A 20571-nucleotide genomic window follows, 5' to 3' on the forward strand; every position below is an offset into this window, starting at 1 on the left:
GACGACTTTTGTCCTCCTGCCTGAGATATTCCAACAGTAAAGGTTACATTCCTATTCCAATTTATAGTATTCCCCAAGAATGTGCTAGGGGTACATAGGAGGGATAGAGATAAGCTCAGTGTCCTATGGGCTTAAGGCCTTGGCTTCAGCACAGATTAAGATGGCTGCTTGCATTGTGTCGTCTTTTATCTCAGGCGTTAAAGGCTGCAGGTATTTTTTTTTAAGATTTTATTTATTTATTTGAGAGAGAGAGAGAGAGAGAGAACAAGTAGGGAGGGCAGAGGGAGAGAGAGAGAGAGAGAAGCAGACTTCCTGCTGAGCAGGAAGCCCGCCCTGGGGCTTGATCCCAGGACCTGGAGATCATGGCCTGAGCCAAAGGCAGATGCTTAATGGACTGAGCCACCCAGGCACCCCGGTTATTGGGTACTTTTAAAGCAAACTTTTTCTTCACTGTAGGAGTTGGGTGTTAGAGTTCTGTCGGCTGCTTCTACAGCCATTTCCTTATTAGTCTTGAACTCCCAGCATCCTTAGTAGAAAGCTGCTCCCAGGAGCTGCTGGTCAATAACCATGTGGCCCCTTTTGAGAAGTAGAGAGCAATAATTTGGGGCATAGACTCTTCCCCTCCGTCCTCAGTCGATTACTTTATTCATCAGTTCTATCATCTAGCACCTCTTGGGATACTACATTGTGGAGCTTTATTCCTTCAAGCATCAGCTACTTAGGAAGCTCTTTTTGATCTTCGAGGATTGCCTGGTAAAGTTAGATTTGGAAACACAGCATGAGATCATTGTATTCCTTCCACAGGCTATTAGTTAAAGATGATTTCTAACACAGCATTAGTGAATATTTAATATTGGAGCCACATGCTTCTTCTGTTGGTGGTTCTCCTTAGAGGTGTGAGATCTAGAAACAAGTGGTCTTGTGCACAGAACTTGGTGGGTGCTCAAGGAATGACTCTGAGTTTCCTACAGCTTGTGAAGAGCCAACTGTGTTCCAGATATTTTCCAGGTATTCTCCATTTATCCCACCACACCCATCATTCTCCACCTTGTCCTATGCCCCAAGAGGTTATCATTTTGAACTGCATCAGTAGGTACACTTGCCCTCTGGCTTCTGGTTTGGTTAAGTAAGGCACTGGCAGGAGAATGGGAGACGAAAGGAGAGTGAGGTAGGGACATTTAGTCCCATGGCTCCCACTCTATGCCATTTTTTATAGTGGCTGCTCCTTCAGTCCTGAAAGGTGCAGTACCTCTCCATGCTCCTAAGCCCTGGTAATCTGAGTCATTCCTTCTTTGGTTTACCCACACATCTGTAATAAGTCACTTAGGTAAACTCTCCTCCATAACCCCTTTTGCTATATCTCTTTCTTTCATGGCTTTGGATGATATGAAGGCATTTTGTAACCAAATGATTGTGATTGTGAATAACTGATCCAACAAATTATGCACACCATTGTGTATGGTACATTCCTGAAATGTTGTTTGCTACAACTTGTGAATGCAGTTGATGCTGTTTAATTGTATCTCACTAACTTTTATTCTACCTTTGTGTTCTTAGTTTCTTGAGATAAAACCTTTCCCTTCCCTTACTACCTAGTCTTCCAATTTTGATAAGGTATGTTCCTGGATTTGGAACCCAACAGTATAGGGACACTAGTTTTCTATTCAGGTTGACCAGATGCAACTCTTTGTTTTCAGGAGAGTTTGGGAAAAATGATTAGAGTGGAGAAGGGTGAGCTAGTTCTCTGGTTGATTTTGTAACTCTTGAGTAAGACTTTTAATGTCTCTAGATTATAATTTCCACTTTTGTGAAATTATAAATTATAAAAAAGCCAAACAAGTGCTTTTTTCCATGACTACAGTTTTATTCCTTTATTAAGCCTCATCTATATACTAGGCACTCAGAAGACTGCTGATGGTCTATTAAAAATCTAGAGCAACTTAATGGAGAATTGCTCTAGGAAGTACCATTTTTGCTCCTAAATTATTTTCCCTGTTTCTAGCATTTCCTAAGTTGGGATCTGTCATCTTTTGGAAGGTCCATGGATGGTCCTTAGGTAGGGTATATAGTCCTTTGAAATTGTATGTTAAAAAATGGAGTCCATGCACGTTTTTCTGAGGTGAATGCCTATATTTGACCAGATTCTCAAAGGACTAATGACTTCCTTTCTCACAAAAAAAATCAAGGACCACTGTCTTTTTCCTTTTCCTCACCCCTACTCCTTTGAAGACATGGGGATGTTACAGTTCCAGGCTTCCAAATACATAAGTTATGTATAACCTCCTGCCCCCATAAATGCATTTATCATGTACTGTGAGCCATCTTCTTTTCACAAGTTTTCACATTTCTTTAGGATCTACTGATGGATTTTCAGATCAACTTTTGACTTGCAGATATGAGAAAGAGGCTTTTTGTCTATGTGACTTTCTTTTTAGCTATAAACAGAAATATTCAAAGATTCTGTTAGGATAAAGAAAAGAAGCAGATTTCTCTCACAGAGAAAATCAGATTAGGAGACTTTATTTTAAAATAAAGTGTGTGTGTTCTGTTTCTTACTGTGTTTTTCTTTCTCTGAAGTACTAACTGATCTTACAGAATTCTCATTAAAGTTTCTGTCTCTATCACACTGCTCTATCAAGCCTTTGTTTTTTCTTTCATTGATTTTTTTTTCTCCTGTTCTCCTTATAAAAGGCATAAGGTCACATCTACATAGTAGTAAGTAGAGTAACAGATCAGTACTTTCATATAGAATCAAACTCTAGAGGAGGTAGAAAATTACTTGCCTATGGGTGGTGTTTCTTTTTTCAAAATATCTCCCTCTCTCTTCAGTATGTTTCAATCCATTTTCCCATCCTCAAAATTCACCCAAAACATTTTAGTTTAACCCATGACTGTGTATCTATCTTCCTATCTATCTACTTGCTGATCATCCATTTTTTTAAAACTTTGTCATCTACTTTTCTATCATCTATTTGTCGAGCTCTATTTATTAATCCTAAGAGAGAATTTTGAGACATTGTTTTAAGTACTTTACAAGAACTAACTCATACTTTATAAGAATTACCTTATTTTATCCTCAAAACCTGTAATTATCAATTTTTTTTCATTAGAGACCCTTTATGCTCTTAAAATTATCAAAAATCTCAGAGGTTTTTTTTATGTAGGCTTTCTCTATTGATTTTTTTCATATTTGAAAATAAAATTGAGAAAACTTCAATATTTATTAATTAATTTAACAGCAGTGATAAAGCCATTGCAAGCTAAAATAAATAGTATTTTTATGAAGAATAAAAATATTTTCCAATACAAAAACAATGTATGAAAAGAGTAGCACTGTTTTAAGTTTTTCAAATCTTTTTAATGCCTAGTTTAATAAAAGACAGCTAGATTCTCATATCTTCTTTTGCATTCAGTCTGTTGTGATGTGATATTTTATAGGAAGCATATGAAGATATTTTGGCATCATTTATTTTTATTTTTTTAAGATTTTATTTATTTATTTGACAGAGAGAGACACACAGAGAGAGGGAACACAAGCAGGGGGAGTGGGAGAGGGAGAAGCAGGCTTCCTGCAGAGCAGGGAGCCCGATGCGGGGCTCAATCCCAGGACCTTGGGATCATGACCTGAGCCGAAGGCAGACGCTTAATGACTGAGCCACCCAGGCACCCCTCCAGCATCATTTAAATATCTAGTTGGAAAATGTATGACTATTTTAATAACCTAAAGGTTATTTCAATGTTGAGTCCAAAATCATGTCAATAAGTTTTTTATAGTCTGTTACATTTGAATCCACTGGAGTATTTTTCACATGGAATGGATATTTTTACCCATGTAGAATTTTGGAATATCATGCATTAGTCATTTGAAAAATGTTGGTTCATGGATATATGCAGACATTGGCAGTGTTTACACATTTTGTTATATAATATAAAAGAACAAAATGAAATAAAATTAATATTTTTTACTGGTTTGTCAATAATATTCTTAAAGGAAAAAGGAAATTGACTTTTTTTTAAACTTCAAGTGGGTTGTGTAGAAGAATAGAATCATAATATACGTTAGTGCTGCTACCTTGGTTTGTAAAACACAGTGAAAAAGGCAAATAATGTTTTAAAATTATTATGAAAGTGGTTTTAAGCTCACACATCTCCTGAAAGGGTCTCTAGAATTCTCTCACATCCACAGAGCACACTTTGATAAGAACTGCTCAAAACAGCCCTTTGAGTAAGGTTACCATTATTTCCATTTTATAAATGAAAAAATTGAGGCAAAGAGAGTTGATGTGGCTTACTCTAGGACCAAGTAGTTAGTGAAGGAGGTGATTAATAACTGGGATCATCTGCTACCAAATTCATGTCCTGGACCTCCATTTTGATAAATGCAATAACATTTTTCAGCCCTCACCTTATTTGACCTACGCTATTTGTCATTACTGTTGTTTCCTGTCTCAACTACTTTCTTCCCTTTGCTTGCATAGTATCTTCCTCTCCTACTTTTCCTATACAGCTCAGGCAACTGGTTTATAGCCTCCTTTGCAGTTTCATTGTCCTGTAACCATCCATTCTCAAGCCAGAGTACCTTAAGCCTTCCTCTTTCCTCTCCTATCTTGCTCACTTTAAACTCTTGTTAGGCAATATCCATGTGCAAGCCTCAATTACCATTGATATGCAAATGACTCAAAGATTTATATCTCCAATTCTGATTTCTCATCTGTGAAACATTTTTTATTTTTAACTCATTTTACATGATTTCTTCTCTCAAACACATTCTAAACTCCGTAGGACTGTAAGCAGAACTAGGCATCCTCTTTCCACCCATGACTCCAGCTACAGCCATTTTTCTGTTTCCTATTGAATAAATGTGATTTCCATCTACCCACTTGGGGTAAGATAGGAGCTTAGGAGTTACCCTGGTTACTTTTTTTCCCCTCGATCCCACTCCTTACCACCTATAATACTCCCAAGCTGCCATTTTATCTTATGTGGCTACCAAAATTGTCCCCCTTCCACCCATTTTCCACAGTGCAGGCAGAACGTCATGTAAGTTCAAACCTGTTTCCTTTCTTCTAAAGAAATTCAGGGACTCTTCACTGCATTTAGGATAAAGCCCAATAGTTAAAGATGGCCGATGAATAGGATGACTGTTATCCAGCAACACAATTATGCCTGTTGTTATTAGTAGGAACCTGTTTCATCTTCAGAAGGGCCTTGGTTTGGATGATTAACCTACATGGCCAGCCTACCTATGGAGAGCCTGCCTGATCTGGTCTCTGAAGACATGTACAAAGCTCCCTCTTACTGTGAAATCCACCATGAATGCCTTTCTTCTAGTCAGTGAGTTACAAGTATTTTTATCTACTTACGTCCTATTATTTTTTTCAGATTTCATCTCAGTCTTCACATTTTAGGGTAGGCTTTCGAATTCTACCTGATTCACCCCATAGCACCATAAACACTCCCTATTGTAGTTCTTGTCTCATTTGTAGTGGGTGGTTTTGTGATAAATTTCTGTAACCAATTTTAGACTATAAGCTTTGTGGGGGCAAAGAATGTGTCTTTTTTAACACACTGTTGTATCCTCAGTGCTTTTCAATATTTGGACAGAATGTACATTCAATAAAATTTTTCAAATAAATAAAATTTTAATGCCTGAGATAGTAATTCATAATCTTTGCTAACCTTTGTGAAAAAAATGTTTAATTATTTTTGGATACTCTTTTAAAATGTAAATATGACTAGCTTTAAGCAATGTTAAGATCTCTTTTTTCTGAGTTAGTTCATCAGAGAATTTTTCCTCTTTCTAGGAAGAGCCAATGGGATAAAACTGGAGGGGGAGAAAGGGAAAGATCACTCAAGAATAGGGAAATGGCAGGAGTTTTGTGTGTGTGTGTGTGTGTGTGTGTGTGTGTGTGTTTAGTTTAGTGTGGCAGGAAGCTGATGATTTCTGCCTTGTAGCCCTACAGGGTAAGATGCAGAGTCCCATGCAATTTTAGAGTTTAACCAATGGAGAAAAATATTTGGATATAGGCAAGCCAATGGACATTTTTGTTTTTCTATTTTTCCATTCTTGGCTCACTGGTCCCCCAGCATGATGGCACTGCAGTTCACTGAAGGAGAGGCAAGAGGAAATGGTACAGTTGTATGCCAGATAAAGAGGGTAGCTGGAGACAGGTCACTGTAGCTTTGTTTAATGAGCACATGGGAGAACACAACCTCTGCCCCAAGTCATCGGAATTTTCCAGAAGTTCAATATTGATATAATACCCTGAGTCATAGGTAATTTGATAATGACCTTTGTTATAAATGCCTTGAAGAAAGCTTCCTTAAAAGGGGTCAGTCTGGGATCATGCTAAATTTGATAAATGTCCTCACATATTTTAGCCCATTGGCTGGCAGTGGATCGAAAAGTATAAACACTGGGTTCTAATGGCACACACTTTTTTTTAAGCTAAAATTATGAAAACATCAAATGACCTCTGATCTACAGGACAGCAGGAGACACTTCACATTGCTTTGCTGACCTGCAAAGTGGCACATGACTCCTATAATTACATGATTCAGAGCTCTTCCTTAGCCTCTCTACTTCTACCTTCAAGGCAGATGATGTAATAGCCACATGTCAAAGCATCTGAGGATATATTGAAGGCCTCTGGTATTTAGTTTATTTAGCCCCAAGGCGTGGTATGTAATCTATTCCCTTGAAAGGTACCAGACACATTTGAAATACAGTTTGGTGTTGTGCATTTTTTGTGACTTAATGGTAGTGCTTGTTTAGCTTTTGTGTAGAAATCTTCCCAATGGCTAGGATTCAGTCATAAAGACAGTGACTAAAAGTGTTAGACATTTTTATAAAATAAATAACAAAACTTGTTTCTATCAGTCAAATTTTTCTTTCCTCATAATTTTCTATAACTTTTCATTTGGTGATTATTCCCTTGTAACTTTGAAGGTTTAATTTAGTCATTGGTAGCAATATGTAGAGAAGGAATTCTTTTACCTCTGTAGTCTCCATTATTAAATGTGTAGGAACAAAGATTATTCCTACAATCTAGAAAACTAAAAAAAACAATTTTAATTAATGCAGATCTCACCATAAATTCATTATTAAATTACTTGTTAAATTTCACCTTACTTTATATTTTTGTTTTATAAACAAAATTATCAAAATAAATCTCTTCTAGAATTAGGGACTAGAAATAATTAAAATAGTATACATGTAAAATTCAAAAACTTGATAGTTTTGAAATTTTTTGCTCAAATTTTATAAATGTTACTTTTTTTCCACTTAGAATATAAATTAAATGCCACCTAAGAACATATTTGGAAATGAATGATTCAGTTTGGAATTTGATTTGTATTGTTATACATTGGTCCATAAATTTTAAAATAAATGCTCTAATAATACTTGTTTGATAAATGTTTTTTAAACACTAGCAATGTTGAGAGTCATAATTAAAACTATCCTTTTTTAATAAGCAATGTTCGTTAAATACACATTTTGACATCCCTTTATTATAGAATGTGACATGCTGAATTGTCGTCATTTCTTCAAATGTCTCTCATCACATCAACTATAAGAACATCTATTGGAAAAACATTGTGATTTATTTAAGTTTGTGTCTACTGAACAAGCACAATTTCTGGTCCATGGCCAGGCCTCGATAATCCCTCGTTGAATGAACAAAATATCTATAATATATACATAATTATAAGGGGTAAACTTATGAGAGGGAGAATTGACCACTCAAAACCCAAGTTCAGAAAGATAACTCAAACACAAATATGTCAGCAAAGAGAATTGATGATATACATTTAGTTTTGCTTTCTGGTGTGTGTATGTGTCTTTGTGGTGCTGAGGGGGCTGTCAGCATGACACAGTCAGGGACAGTGGAGGATGAGCCTACCATAGGGTCTGAGAAATTCAAGGTAGACTTAAAATAACGTCATCATCCTAAAAGTGTGTTATTTCGTTCAACAAATATTTATCGAATATTTGCTATTTGTACTCTTATAAATTGTGAGGTTGCAGCAGTAGATAAATCAGGGCCTCTACTCAGAGCTCACTTTTTAGTTAAAGAAAATAAGTTTTGGAGGATAAAGAGGGTTCATTTGTTACAGAGACAATATGAAGATATTTTCCTCACTGTAAAGATAACATTTTAGATCATCTCTGACAAAGAGAGATGCTGAGAGAATAGATTCCTGGATTTCCATCTAATTCTCTGAATGCTGAACAGATTTACCCGGAAAGAAATTTTTCCCATTGTCTTACCATGCCCCCCGCACCACAAACACACACACTGCATTGTTAGCCAGTTTCTTCAGCGTCTGTCCATAAGGGGAATGAAGGTAAAGGAAGGATAAATGCTAGGATGAAATAATGGACAGGAGAGGAATGTTTAACAGGAGAGAAGAATTAGGGGGGGAAAGGATATTAAACTATATTTAGATTTTATTTCCAGAGCAAGTAGAAATGAGAAAAAAAATGTTTGTGAAAACAGCATCCCGTTTGGCTAAGATCTCATGTGATTTTATTCAAACCTAGGTATTAATTTTTACACCCTCGTCTTTCTTTAGAATATTTTCTCAATGTGGTGAACAGATATTCTTTAATCCACCCTTATTTACTTCTCTGTAAAGTTCAACACATTATAATTTTCTTTACCATTTAAGTGTAGATTTCCTTTACCATCTTTTGCAATCTTTACCTATTTTTCTTTTTACATGTGATCCCCCAAATATACCATGGTTATCAATTTTGCAGAAAATTGTTATGTTTCTTTCTCTCTATTATTTTGTGCTTATTAAAAATCATCTATCTTTTTTAAACACTAGAAGTTGTACATTTTTATATTAGGGAAGTCCTGATATTTCTTTGGAGGGATGCTTGAAGCTATCTCTTTATTAAAACTCTATCTTGACATGTTATTAAAGAGACATTTGCCCATGTCAAAACTTGAGAAGTACTGGAGAATGCAGAAGGCCCGCCTCTTGCCTCACTGAAGCCACCAATATATATGACATATCTCAGTAATGTATGTTGCTACCTTGATCACTCTACTTTCCATATCATTCAACATAGTGCAAAAAATATTCATTTTCCTATGCCACTTATAATTTTATTGCTTTGATTTTCTGATTTTTTTCTTTTGCATAAATGTATTTTAATAAGCTAACGCATTCTAAGACAAAGTATCATTCTAAGACAAGGTAAAAATATGTAGTCACTATGACCATTTTTTTTTCCTCCTTGTACTTCCAAATTCACCTTTTGGTTTTCGTGTACTCTGTCTTGAAATTAAAATCTTATTACTGCCTATAAACCCAGTCTTCTTTCTGGATAGTCTAGTTTTATGAGGGCCGAAACATTTTTGTAGGTAGATTCACCAATTCACTGAAAATTGTGTAGTTTAACAGCTTCCAGGCTGTGAAAATTTAGACTTAGGCATTCTTCAACTCAAGTGCAGTTGATTAACCGAAGGATTTAGTAGTTAATACAAGTTACACATTTGCACAGTCATTCCTAATGTTTATAAAGGTGTAAGGTTTGCATAACATTTGCACTGTTATCCTTGTCAATCAGCTTTAGCCATTCTTAGTTTGATAAGACTAGACAGGTCTAGTTGGGATATGTATAGAGGCGTGAGGCTAGGAAAAGCAGTTAAATGTATTTGGTCATGAAAGTGAAATAAGATGAATTCAGGGTCAAGAGTGGGTTGCTTAGTGACCACCAAATTTATTGGACATTATTCTTTCATTTTAAAAGTATTTAGGACTATTAGCCTGATTCTTCATTTTCTCTTAACTGCAGTATTTTCACTAGCTGTGGTCCTACTTTGCCCTTTTAAAAAGTTACCTTCCTATGTGGTTGCTCTCTTCCTTTACTAATGACAACACACAAGAAAGTCATTTAAACCATAACCTCTAAAGCCACTTAGTCAAATCTTACCTATAAAGCGGAGTGTGCATCCTCACCACAGTACATTCGCTTTGGTATTAGAAAAGTGAAATCTTAATTTTTGGACTTATGTAGTTGAAAGGACTCTACCACAAAATGTACATGATGACATTTACACAGCCTCAATGACACAACACTTTAGAATGAGAGCTCCAATCTCGACTGTGGCCCACCTGCAAGTCATTACAGACCATAAAATGTTTCTCAAGACCTGACCATGTTATTTATAGAGCTTGACCAGCCTGTCAAAGAATAATAACAGCATTTTATACTTCTGCTGTGCCCTACATCTCAATGTTCCTTACCAACATGAATAAATTCTTGTATCACTTCTGTGCGGTATTGGATAAATATTATGACATCAAGTTTTACAGATGGGGAAGTAGAAAATGAAGTACAGATGTTAAATAATTTTCTCCAATCCCAAGTCACTATGTAGCACTCTTCTACAGGCCATATAAATAATATCAAGGATCAAAACTGATGTGTAGGGAAGTAGGGATGGGTGGAGGGAAGTGGGGCTCATTTAAGTCAATTGAATATAGAAAAACCACAGTGGGGGTAGTTAAGCTAAGAAAATGATTGGAAAAAAAAGGGGGATTAAGTCACTATGATTTATTTATAGCTTCTATCCTACTAACTTCCAAAAAAGGATTTGAAACTGGAGAATTAGGATATCTCTCTCCCCAGGGTATTTCTGCAGGGAGAAGGAATGAGAATAGACACTGGGAGAAAATTGTTAAGATTCCTGATGAGGGATTATTGCTCAGTTGGTCTGATTGTATTTTTTGGTAATGAGTTTGTAGATGGACTAAACAAAGAGTTGGTTGAGAATCGATGTTTATTATATCTTTAGCCCTAAAACTCTCATCTTCATTCTTTTCTCCCCCTTAATCTTTATCCACATCTACTCATGGCTGACCACTTTCCCACTCCTGTCTATGTAATATATATGGTTAATATGTACTTAATAATATATAGTTAAATGTTAATATGCAAGTAATATAAAGTTAATTTATATATAACTATATAATAATAATAATAATATAGAATATATACATATATACATAGTATATATTATATGTCTATATACCATTATTTTTGTCTTAATATTTTGATTTTCTTAGAAACTCAGATTAAACCAAGGTTCACTCCACATGCAGATCTCACATGATTAAATAACTATTTGGATAATTAAGTCTTTAATATCTATCTCCTACAATGGACTCCATGACAGCAGCAGGAACCATCTGTCAAATTTCCAGCTCTACTTCTTTCTCTGATATATACCACAGGGTCTGGCATATAATAGGTACTCAATAAAAATTTTGTGAAAGAATCTCCCATGAGGATAGAGCATACTGTCCCCAGTGGAATATACAAGGCACTCATGGAAAGTGACTTTAGAACAAGATAGTAAAAGGGCTTTAACCTTTTTTACCTGCAGAGAAGCTAGGCTTCAACTGAATAGTATAAACAATAAGATGGAAACATTTGAAAGAAATCTCTAAAATTAAATTAATACGGAATTTATCATCATCCTGAGAACAAATTAAATGGGAGAATTCACAGTTACCCACTAGAATCCTCTAGCAATGAGAGGATTAAGTGGGAATACTTATTATACAACAAAAAAATGCACTGAATAGAATTTGGTTCTGTTAAAATGCTACAGACAGTTTCTTGATTATTCTGAAGTAGCATGGATATTTTCTTGATTGCTTTGTTTTAGGCAGTGGAAATTGACTAGCAGTCAAGATTCTGGACTTTGTGGAAGCTACATTTAACCACGTGGAATCAGATATTACACACCTAAACAAGTAATATAAATATGGTCATTTTGGATAGTAGTATTACAAAGAAAATAATATAGTGTTGTATTAGGAAGTAACTAGAGTAAAGATGAAGATGGATAGCATTTTTCAGTACAGTTGCCTGAGACAGTTTCTCCAAAGACACTGCATTTGAAGTAAATCTAGAGGGATAAAAAAGTAATTAGACATATTAGGAGCTGGGGGCAGAACATCCTGGGGTAGAAAGTGGGGTGGTGGCTGTAAACACCAAATGCAGAGGACCGAGGTCGAAAAGAGGCTGCCGTGGCATGTTTGAGAAATAGAAAGGGTGCCAATGTCGTTGTAAACATAGCTGTAGAGACAGAGGACTATTATAAAAGGAGGCCAGAGACATAGGCAGGAAGTTTATTGAGTCCCTGTGTGGTCCATGGAAAGTTGTAAAGCAGTGAATTTACATGGTCTAATTTACTTTTTTAAAGGGTAGTTCTGGGTCTTATGAGAATGGGATGTATGAAGACCATAGGAGAGGTGGAGAGAGGTAAGAAGTTCTTGAAGAAGTCTGGGTGACATTACGATGCCTGGGAGTAGGAAGATGGCATTAGAGGTGGAGATGTATGGGAGTGAATATCAGTAGAACTGGGCAAATACTGATGGGCTTATTGTGAAGAAAAATGTTTAAACTAAGGGATGTTCCATAGATATTTGGTGTAAGCAATGGATGTATGGTAGTATCATCCTGTAAGATGGGAAAGACTAAGAGAGGAACAGATAATGAGAGTTATAACCAGGAGCTTGAAATTGGACATGCAAAAATGTCAAGTTGGCCTTTGTTAAGTCAGGCTTTCCTAGGAGATAACTGTACTGCAAATGTATGTCGTTTAAAGCCATTGGACTATGTGAGAATACCTAGAGGTGAAAAGTGAGGGATATGCCCAACCTAGGTCTTAAAACACACTAGTATATGAAGATTCTGTAAGTCCTTGTTACTTAAAATGCATTCTATGGACGTACAGTGTCAGCATCACCTGGAATCTTACTAGAATTGTAGAATGGCCAGACTTACTGATTTATAATCTGATTTTTTACAGGAAGTTCTACTATACAGCTAATATTTATATTATATCTAATAATATATATATACCTAATATATATATTATATTATAGTCAACACTAAAGTGGTATAATGATTGAAGTAGAAGGAATTACTAGGAACGTGTGGTAACAGAAATAGCAGAAGAGGAAAGGGTTTTAGGCATGAAGAAGATGTCAAACTTAAGGAATGACCCTGATAGGTCAGATGAGGTAAGGACATTCAAATTTTTTTTTAATTTTTTTATTGTTATGTTAATCACCATATATTACATAATTTGTTTTGGTGTAGTGTTCCATGATTCATTGTTTGTTCATAACACCCAGAGCTCCATGCAGAATGTGCCCTCCTTAATACCCATCACCAGGCTAACCCATCCCCCCACCCCCCTCCCCGCTAGAAACCTCAATTTGTTTTTCAGAGTCCATCATCTCTCCTGGTTCGTCTCCCCCTCTGACTTACTCCCCTTCATTCTTCCTCTCCTGCTATCTTCTTCTTTTTCTTTTTTCTTAAAATATGTTGCGTTATTTGCTTCAGAAGTACAGATCTGTGATTCAACAGTCTTACACAATTCACAGCGCTCACCGTAGCACATATCTTCCCCAATGTCCATCACCCAGCCACCCCATCCCTCCCACCCCCGACCACTCCAGCAACCCTCAGTTTGTTCCTGAGATTAAGAATTCCTCATATCAGTGACATCCTGATTTACTTTCTTAAAGAATCAGTTTAAAATTTTACTTATTATTATTAATAATCCTCACCAGCATAAAACATACCCTTATTGGCTTTCATGAGGTCCTCTCTTTATCTTGTAACCACTTCTAGTACTAACTCATTATTCTCCTTTTTTCAGAAAAACCTTCAAAAGAACTGATAAAACAATTGTCTCTGTGTCTTCATTTCCTATTTCCTCTTCAAAAAATTCCAATCTGGTTTCTCTCCTTATTGTACCACTTATGGAGGACAGAATAATTTTACAGCTGGACTGGGAAAGTTTAATGCTTTTATTGGGGAATCTTAGATTTTTTTTTTTGAGTATGAAAACTATTTCTTAAAAGTACTTTTAAGGGGTGCCTGGGTGGCTCAGTCATTAAGCGTCTGCCTTCGGCTCAGGTCATGATCCCGGGGTGCTGGGATCGAGCCCCACATCGGACTCCCTGCTCAGCGGGAAGCCTGCTTCTCCCTCTCCCACTTCCCCGCTGCATGCGTTCTCTCTTGCTGTGTCTCTCTCTGTCAAATAAATAAATAAAATCTTTTAAAAAAAGTACTTTTAAGTAAGTATCACTAAGTAGGCCAATTTTATGTTCATTATGGGTATAACTTCCATTTCCACATAGCAATCATATCTAAGATTGAATGGTGCATCTATATACAAGTGTAGAATAAAAATGAGTTTAAGTAATCACCTTCATGGTAAAGTGGATAAAATTAATACTGCACCAAGGGGTCTGTCAAGATAAATAGAAAGAGGAAATTGAAGATGTTGACAGCTATATCTATCTGGGTCATGTGTTGATGGAGAATTTAGCAGAAGGAAAAAGCTAGAGTGTGTAAAAAATAGTCATCATTAGGTGAAGAGCTGCTAAAAACAAGAAGAAAGGAAAAAAATAAAAGAGCTATATAATTCTACCATCCTGTCTCCAGCTGTGCAAGTGCCACATGTCTGAAAGATGCCACTAAATGCTAGGTGAAAGCTCTAGCAAAAGGATGTAATCTTTAAGTAACTCAAGGAGCAGCGAACAGACAATGCGCTCAGCTCTACTGATACATTATACTTGGGCTGAGTTATAGTCATAGTGTGGCAGTTATAGGGCAGGTAATGAATAATTCAATTAAGTTTAATTCTTTTTCTCAAGTTATAGAGCTAGGCCCTATTCTAAATATCAAGATTTGTAAGTCTATGGCATCGCATTTAATGGCAAAGGAAAGGTATGTTCATCAAAATATTACTAGACACAGCAGCAAATGGAAATTCCCAAATTACAGATGAAGTGTTGTGTCTGTCGGGGGCTGAGGAAAGGAATAATCATATTAAGTTGTGGGGATGAGAAGACATCTCATGAATAATAAATCTGCATTTTCTATGCATCCCCAATACCAGTCATAGGACCTACTTCATAGGCACACACAAAATATGAGTTGAGTGCCTAACTAAATGAGATAGAAGTTTAGGAAAATTTAAGGAAGTGTCTAAATGTATAAATGGGGAGAAGGAACATGAATTAAGTCACCAAACTAGGGAATAATAGAGGGTCCTTTGAAGAATAGCAAATGAACAGTTGTAACAGGAACATAAAGTGTGTTATATAAAGTGTATAGTTTTGTACTTTGCGATGTCCTACCATGCTCTACTAGATGAGGCATGTGCCTTGGTATGCAGGGTATGCTTATCCAAAGGAAGAGGCCAGGTGGTCGTGTGCTCTAGCCCAAGTGTGTGCCTACAGGATTATATCCTCCCAGAGTTAGTGTCTTTTTCTAATTTGCACAAATGTGCCCTATAGACTAGGGTGGTTTTGTATAAGAAGGTATTAGGGAATGAGTTTAGGAAGATAAGTAAAGGGCACATAGCAGAAGATCCTGAATATTTCTGGGAGCAATCTATTCTTTATTCAGGAGGCAGTGGGCAACCTAATCAAGGACAATTTTTTTTTTAGCAGAGAAGGGCCATGTTTGGAACTGTAAATCACATCTTATAATTGGTATGGGAAGCAATGGGATTGGTAAGATCAATTAGAGGAGTAGGTCACAGAGTTTTACTTAATATAAGAAGGGAGTATATTTTATGGATTAAATCACAGATTATGGTAACTATGTGATTCATTAATTTAGTCAAATGTGAAAGCACATCTGCATTAGTACACATAAAATCAATGTCTATGACTAATAGAAAAATAACTTCTACATTGTACATGTTACACAAGCAAGACAAACGTTGCATAATTTAAAAAGAAAGTATATATAGGATAGTTTCTGCATGGCAAGCACTGCCCAGTTTGGTTATTAAGGATATTAAAATGAACAAAACAGGGGTGCCTGGGTGGCTCAGTCAGTTAGGTGTCTGACTCTTGATCTCAGCTCTGGTCTTGGTCTCAGGGTCATGATTTCAACTCCCGCATTGGGATCCATGCTAGGTGTGGAATCTACTTAAAAATAATAATAATAAAATGAAATGGAATAGAATAAAATGAATGAAACATAGTCCCTGCTATGGTGAATGACAACACTTAACACGCTAATAAATATCTTCTCTTGATGTTTCTGGAATTTAATTATTTTAAGCTAAATGTTTACATAGTGATGGCAAGGTAAGAGTATTCTTTTATCATCATCAGTTGTTCCTAGTTTTCACTGGTATTTTATTCTTCTTTCATTTTTACATGGGAAAGTCAACTTTATTTAAAGTGGTATGATAAGAGTTTTTATGATACTTAAATTATATCTAAGTAAATAAACAACCTTTAAATCTTATGTATAAACATAAGAAAGTTTCATGAATATGTTACTCCTGATTCAGATGCTGTGATACCTATAGTTTTTAGCCTACTACATTATTAATAGAAGCACCAAATGAAAGGAGATACATATTTAAGATATGTCAGTCACTTCATTTAATGTTGAACAGGTATCATAAGTTATTTTTTGTCCTAACACTATTGTTAATTAATTCCCATTATTACTGGATAATCTATGTTGGTACCAGAAACAATAGAAATAATTTAATTAAAAATTGATTAAAATTAATTAAAAATAGAATTGGATTCAGGACAAAGAATTGGGATGATGAGAGTTCATATCAGGGTGAGAATAGATTGGACCATAATTCAAATTTGCGGGGAAGGAAGATTATTAGATGGTTGCCATTTATCCTTCCCAGTTTGCTCTCCACTCTTTCTCACTCTGTTCTCATAGCCAGCAGTACTACTCATGTGGATCACAACAATGGGCTTTCTTGCTTCCAGTTGGGTTTGGCTAATGGGAAGGGTATTTATTCTCCTGACTTCCTCTCTGCAGGACCATCTTGGGTTGGCTATTTCCCTCACTGCAGTTCATTGCTCTTTCAACTGTGACTGACTTTCACCTAATGTATTCTAATAACCATTCCCTCCTCTTCCTTTGGGTCTTCCAGGGCTTAGAACAATTCTGATTTTACTAGCTGGGTGTTATCCCACAGTCCCTTGCAGTGTTGTGAAATTTTGTAAATAATCTCTTTTTAAACTCTCTTCAAATTACCCTAATCTGAGAATGATATCTCTTTTCTTTTGGGGACATTGAAGGTACAACAATAGAGCAGGAGGTTGTAACAGTATGTGCTGTATTAAGTGGAAGGAATAGCCTGATCTTGCCAAGAGGGCAATATTCAGATATTATTAAGGTTGAGAACACTCAGCCAGGCAGAAGAACAGTCTCTGGGAGAACAGAAAATAGAGATTAGAGAAAATAGGCAGGTCTAAATTTCTGGGAAACATCAGAACACAAGAATTAAAAGATAAGGACAGAACATGTGGTAAAACAGACATGATATCAGTGAAAAGGAAGAGATTAAAGGCAATCACTTTATTTCCCCCTTATCTGAATGACTGCAGGGACAGGGACAACATGTATGCATCTATGACTGTTTGAGCTTCTGATTGGAAGCACGTGGCTAAGATAATGGGGGTAGAGGCATATATGTTGGTCTTACCCAGATCTCTTCCACCTCTTCCACCAAGTCTGAATCTCAACTTTTTGTAGTTCCTAGGGATAAGCTAAGTAACTAATAGCAAATGAAATTAAGAAGAATTATTCAGGTGATATGGTAGGCAGAATGATAACCCCCAAATAGGTCCACATCATAATCCCTAGAACCTGTGGATATGTTACCTAACATAACAACGGACTTTGTAGATGTGATTTAAGGTCAGGAATTTGAGACTGGGAAATTATTCTGATTTATCTGGTGGGCTCAATCCATTCACATGTACTAGTCTCCAAGAGCAGAGAACATTTCCTGGCTGTGGTCAGAGAAATGGATGAGACAAGGAAGAAAGACAGAGATGTGACTTTTCTGGCTTTTCTGATGGAGAAAGAAAACCACCAGCCAAGGAATGTGGGTGGAATCTAGAAGTTGGAAAGGACAAGGAAATAGATTCTCACCTAGAGCCAAGAGAAAGAAATACAGCCCAAGCAAAACCTTGATTTTATCTTGGTAAAATCCGTGTTGACCTTACAGAAACATCGATGATAAATTCATCTTGTTTTAAGTTAGTAGGTTGGTGGGGATTTGTTAAAACAGTAATCAAAAACTTATACCAAATCTGTTCACAGAGTATGGAACTTAGAAATTTTGGATAAAGAAATAAAATACAACAGATAATCCCAGCTCTCTTGGGAAAAAGTTGATAAGGGTAAATACCTATCAAGAAAGACCCTATACTAAGGTGAAAAAAATGATAAAAAAGACAATCGATAGGTTAATGATCAGTTCTGCCAATAACTATATAAAAGGTCAATAACTTATGCATAGAAAGTTTGATGTTATTCAGAAACTCAAGAATATTCACTTGTTTGGCATATGTGGGATATGACAGTGATGGAGATGAAGAGAAGGAACTTAGTTTATAGTTAAGCAAGACTCACTGCTGCCACCTGAAGTCACCAAAAATATGCCCTCTTCTACTCACTTTTGTGTTCTCTTAAGAGTTGCATAGCAGACCTATTTGCATTTCTTAATTGCCCTTGCTAGGGGTAGACAAGCCCATTTAGTGTACTCTTCCCAGCAGTGAAACTGAGGTTAGTGTTGGCAATGATTATAGAGATTTTGATTTTGATCATGCTGTTTTAGTGGTGATTTTCATTTTGATCACACCATTTTAATGTTGATTTCTCAAAAATTGTCAAGAATTTAACTCTGCCTTCTACTTTAGAGAAGAAATAAAATATTACCTTGTTCTGCCCATTTCAAGAACAGTGGCTGCAGGAATCTCCATATGCTACGGGGAATGATTTTCAGATAAAGATCCATAGGTTCTCTATAGCCAATCAAAATCAGGGGAATGATTTTCAGATAAAGATCCATAGGTTCTCTATAGCCAATCAATTTCAATAGAGAAAGGGATTCTTCTCTCATTTAGGGCTAGAGAACAAGAAGGTCTTCACACTTAAAGGAAGAAAAGAATAAGATATGTTAATAAAACAAGCCCATGTATACAATTCATTTCTACAGGTCATAACCCAATTTGAAAAGCAGACCGAAAGAGAAAGAATTATGGAACTTTTTCTAAAAGCATTCAGTATTTTTAAAAATTGGTGCTTTAGATTTTGTGATGAGTGTACATTAAAAAAACAGAAGTCAGCTGGATAATTCAATGAATGTAGATTTTTTTCCCCACATTGTCGTGTTTCAATACAATTCACAGCTGTATAAATAATGCCATTCATAAGCAGAACTCAGGCAAATTCAATTCTGTTTCTATTAATGTGGAATGTGCTAAAATTTTCCACTTTTGTTTGCTTAAAGAACATGTATATCTTGGCACACAAAAGCTCTCTTGTGTTCATATAATTGTAAAAAAAAAAGTTAAACACCCACCTCAAAATCCTAAGGGCACTAAGCAGTCATCCTTCCAAAGAGATCTATATTTTCAGACATGACGTGTATTACTGATTGTGGAACAAAATCCACTGTATGATTTCTGCGGTTGTCTAAAACAGACAAAGCAGCTGGGAGAAAAATCTTACTGGTTGCTATTTCCCCAGATTTTCTTTCATCTCCCTCTGAGGAATTTGTTTTCAGAGCATACACAACACAATCCAAAAAGGGAGGCTTTTTTCAATGAAACATATTCTGTCTTAAGCGAGTTCTAAAGTGGCCTAAATGTGAAGCTTTAGAATCTGATGATACCTACTCCATGGAGGCCTGACAGTAAGTCATGTAATACATCGATGAGTTTATGGGTTTCTCGGTTAGTAATTCCAGATGGTGTATCTGTGCTCCGGCTGTGCACTCTGTTTAAATCATCTCACTCACAATCAACAGATATCCAGAAGCACTTTAATTGGAAACATTTATTTTTACCAGTTATTTATAACTTTCAATAGAATCTCATTCAAGAACATGGAGCCCCTTGTTTTTCATATTAGCTGAGCTCTTTCTTTCTTTCTTTCTTTTTTTTTTTTTGGAGAGCAGGTTTTGATCGGGTACGTACTGCCTGAAATGATATTTTTCCTGAGATTTTTGTATGCTCAATATATTTGGGGTTTAGTCTTAAGAAATGCTGCTATCAAATCTTCTGCCCCGCTCAATACCACCTTCTTCTTGCCAACTCTTATTTTGGACTAGGAAGGACTTCAAAAGAAAAGCATGTTTGCCATCGTTGAAAAATGATTGCTGTTAATGCCAGGGTTTTGGTATCAGCTCCTCAAACCACCATCATTAATCTTAATTAGAAAACTAAAGCAAAGGTTTTTACCATTTGCAATTAATATGGGACCTAATTTGGATTCAGATTCCAAACTGAACTCACTGTCTGTCTGTGTTGGAAAGCGTGTTTTATACCTGCCAGTACCAATATTGTTTTAGTAACCAAGGAAAGAGCAGTGCCTTGACTGACATCAGAATAATCTGTGTCGACCATAAACATTAATCTTGTTTAGAAAGTCAAGCTGAACTTTGTCAAAGAAGAAAGGTCTAGGAGAAAACACACACACACACACACACACACACACACACACACACACACACACACACA

Source organism: Callorhinus ursinus, unplaced genomic scaffold (assembly GCF_003265705.2).
Source record: "Callorhinus ursinus isolate GAN/ISIS: 27379988/994484 unplaced genomic scaffold, GSC_fseal_2.0 scaffold3, whole genome shotgun sequence".
In the NCBI taxonomy this organism is placed as follows: Eukaryota; Metazoa; Chordata; class Mammalia; order Carnivora; family Otariidae; genus Callorhinus; species Callorhinus ursinus.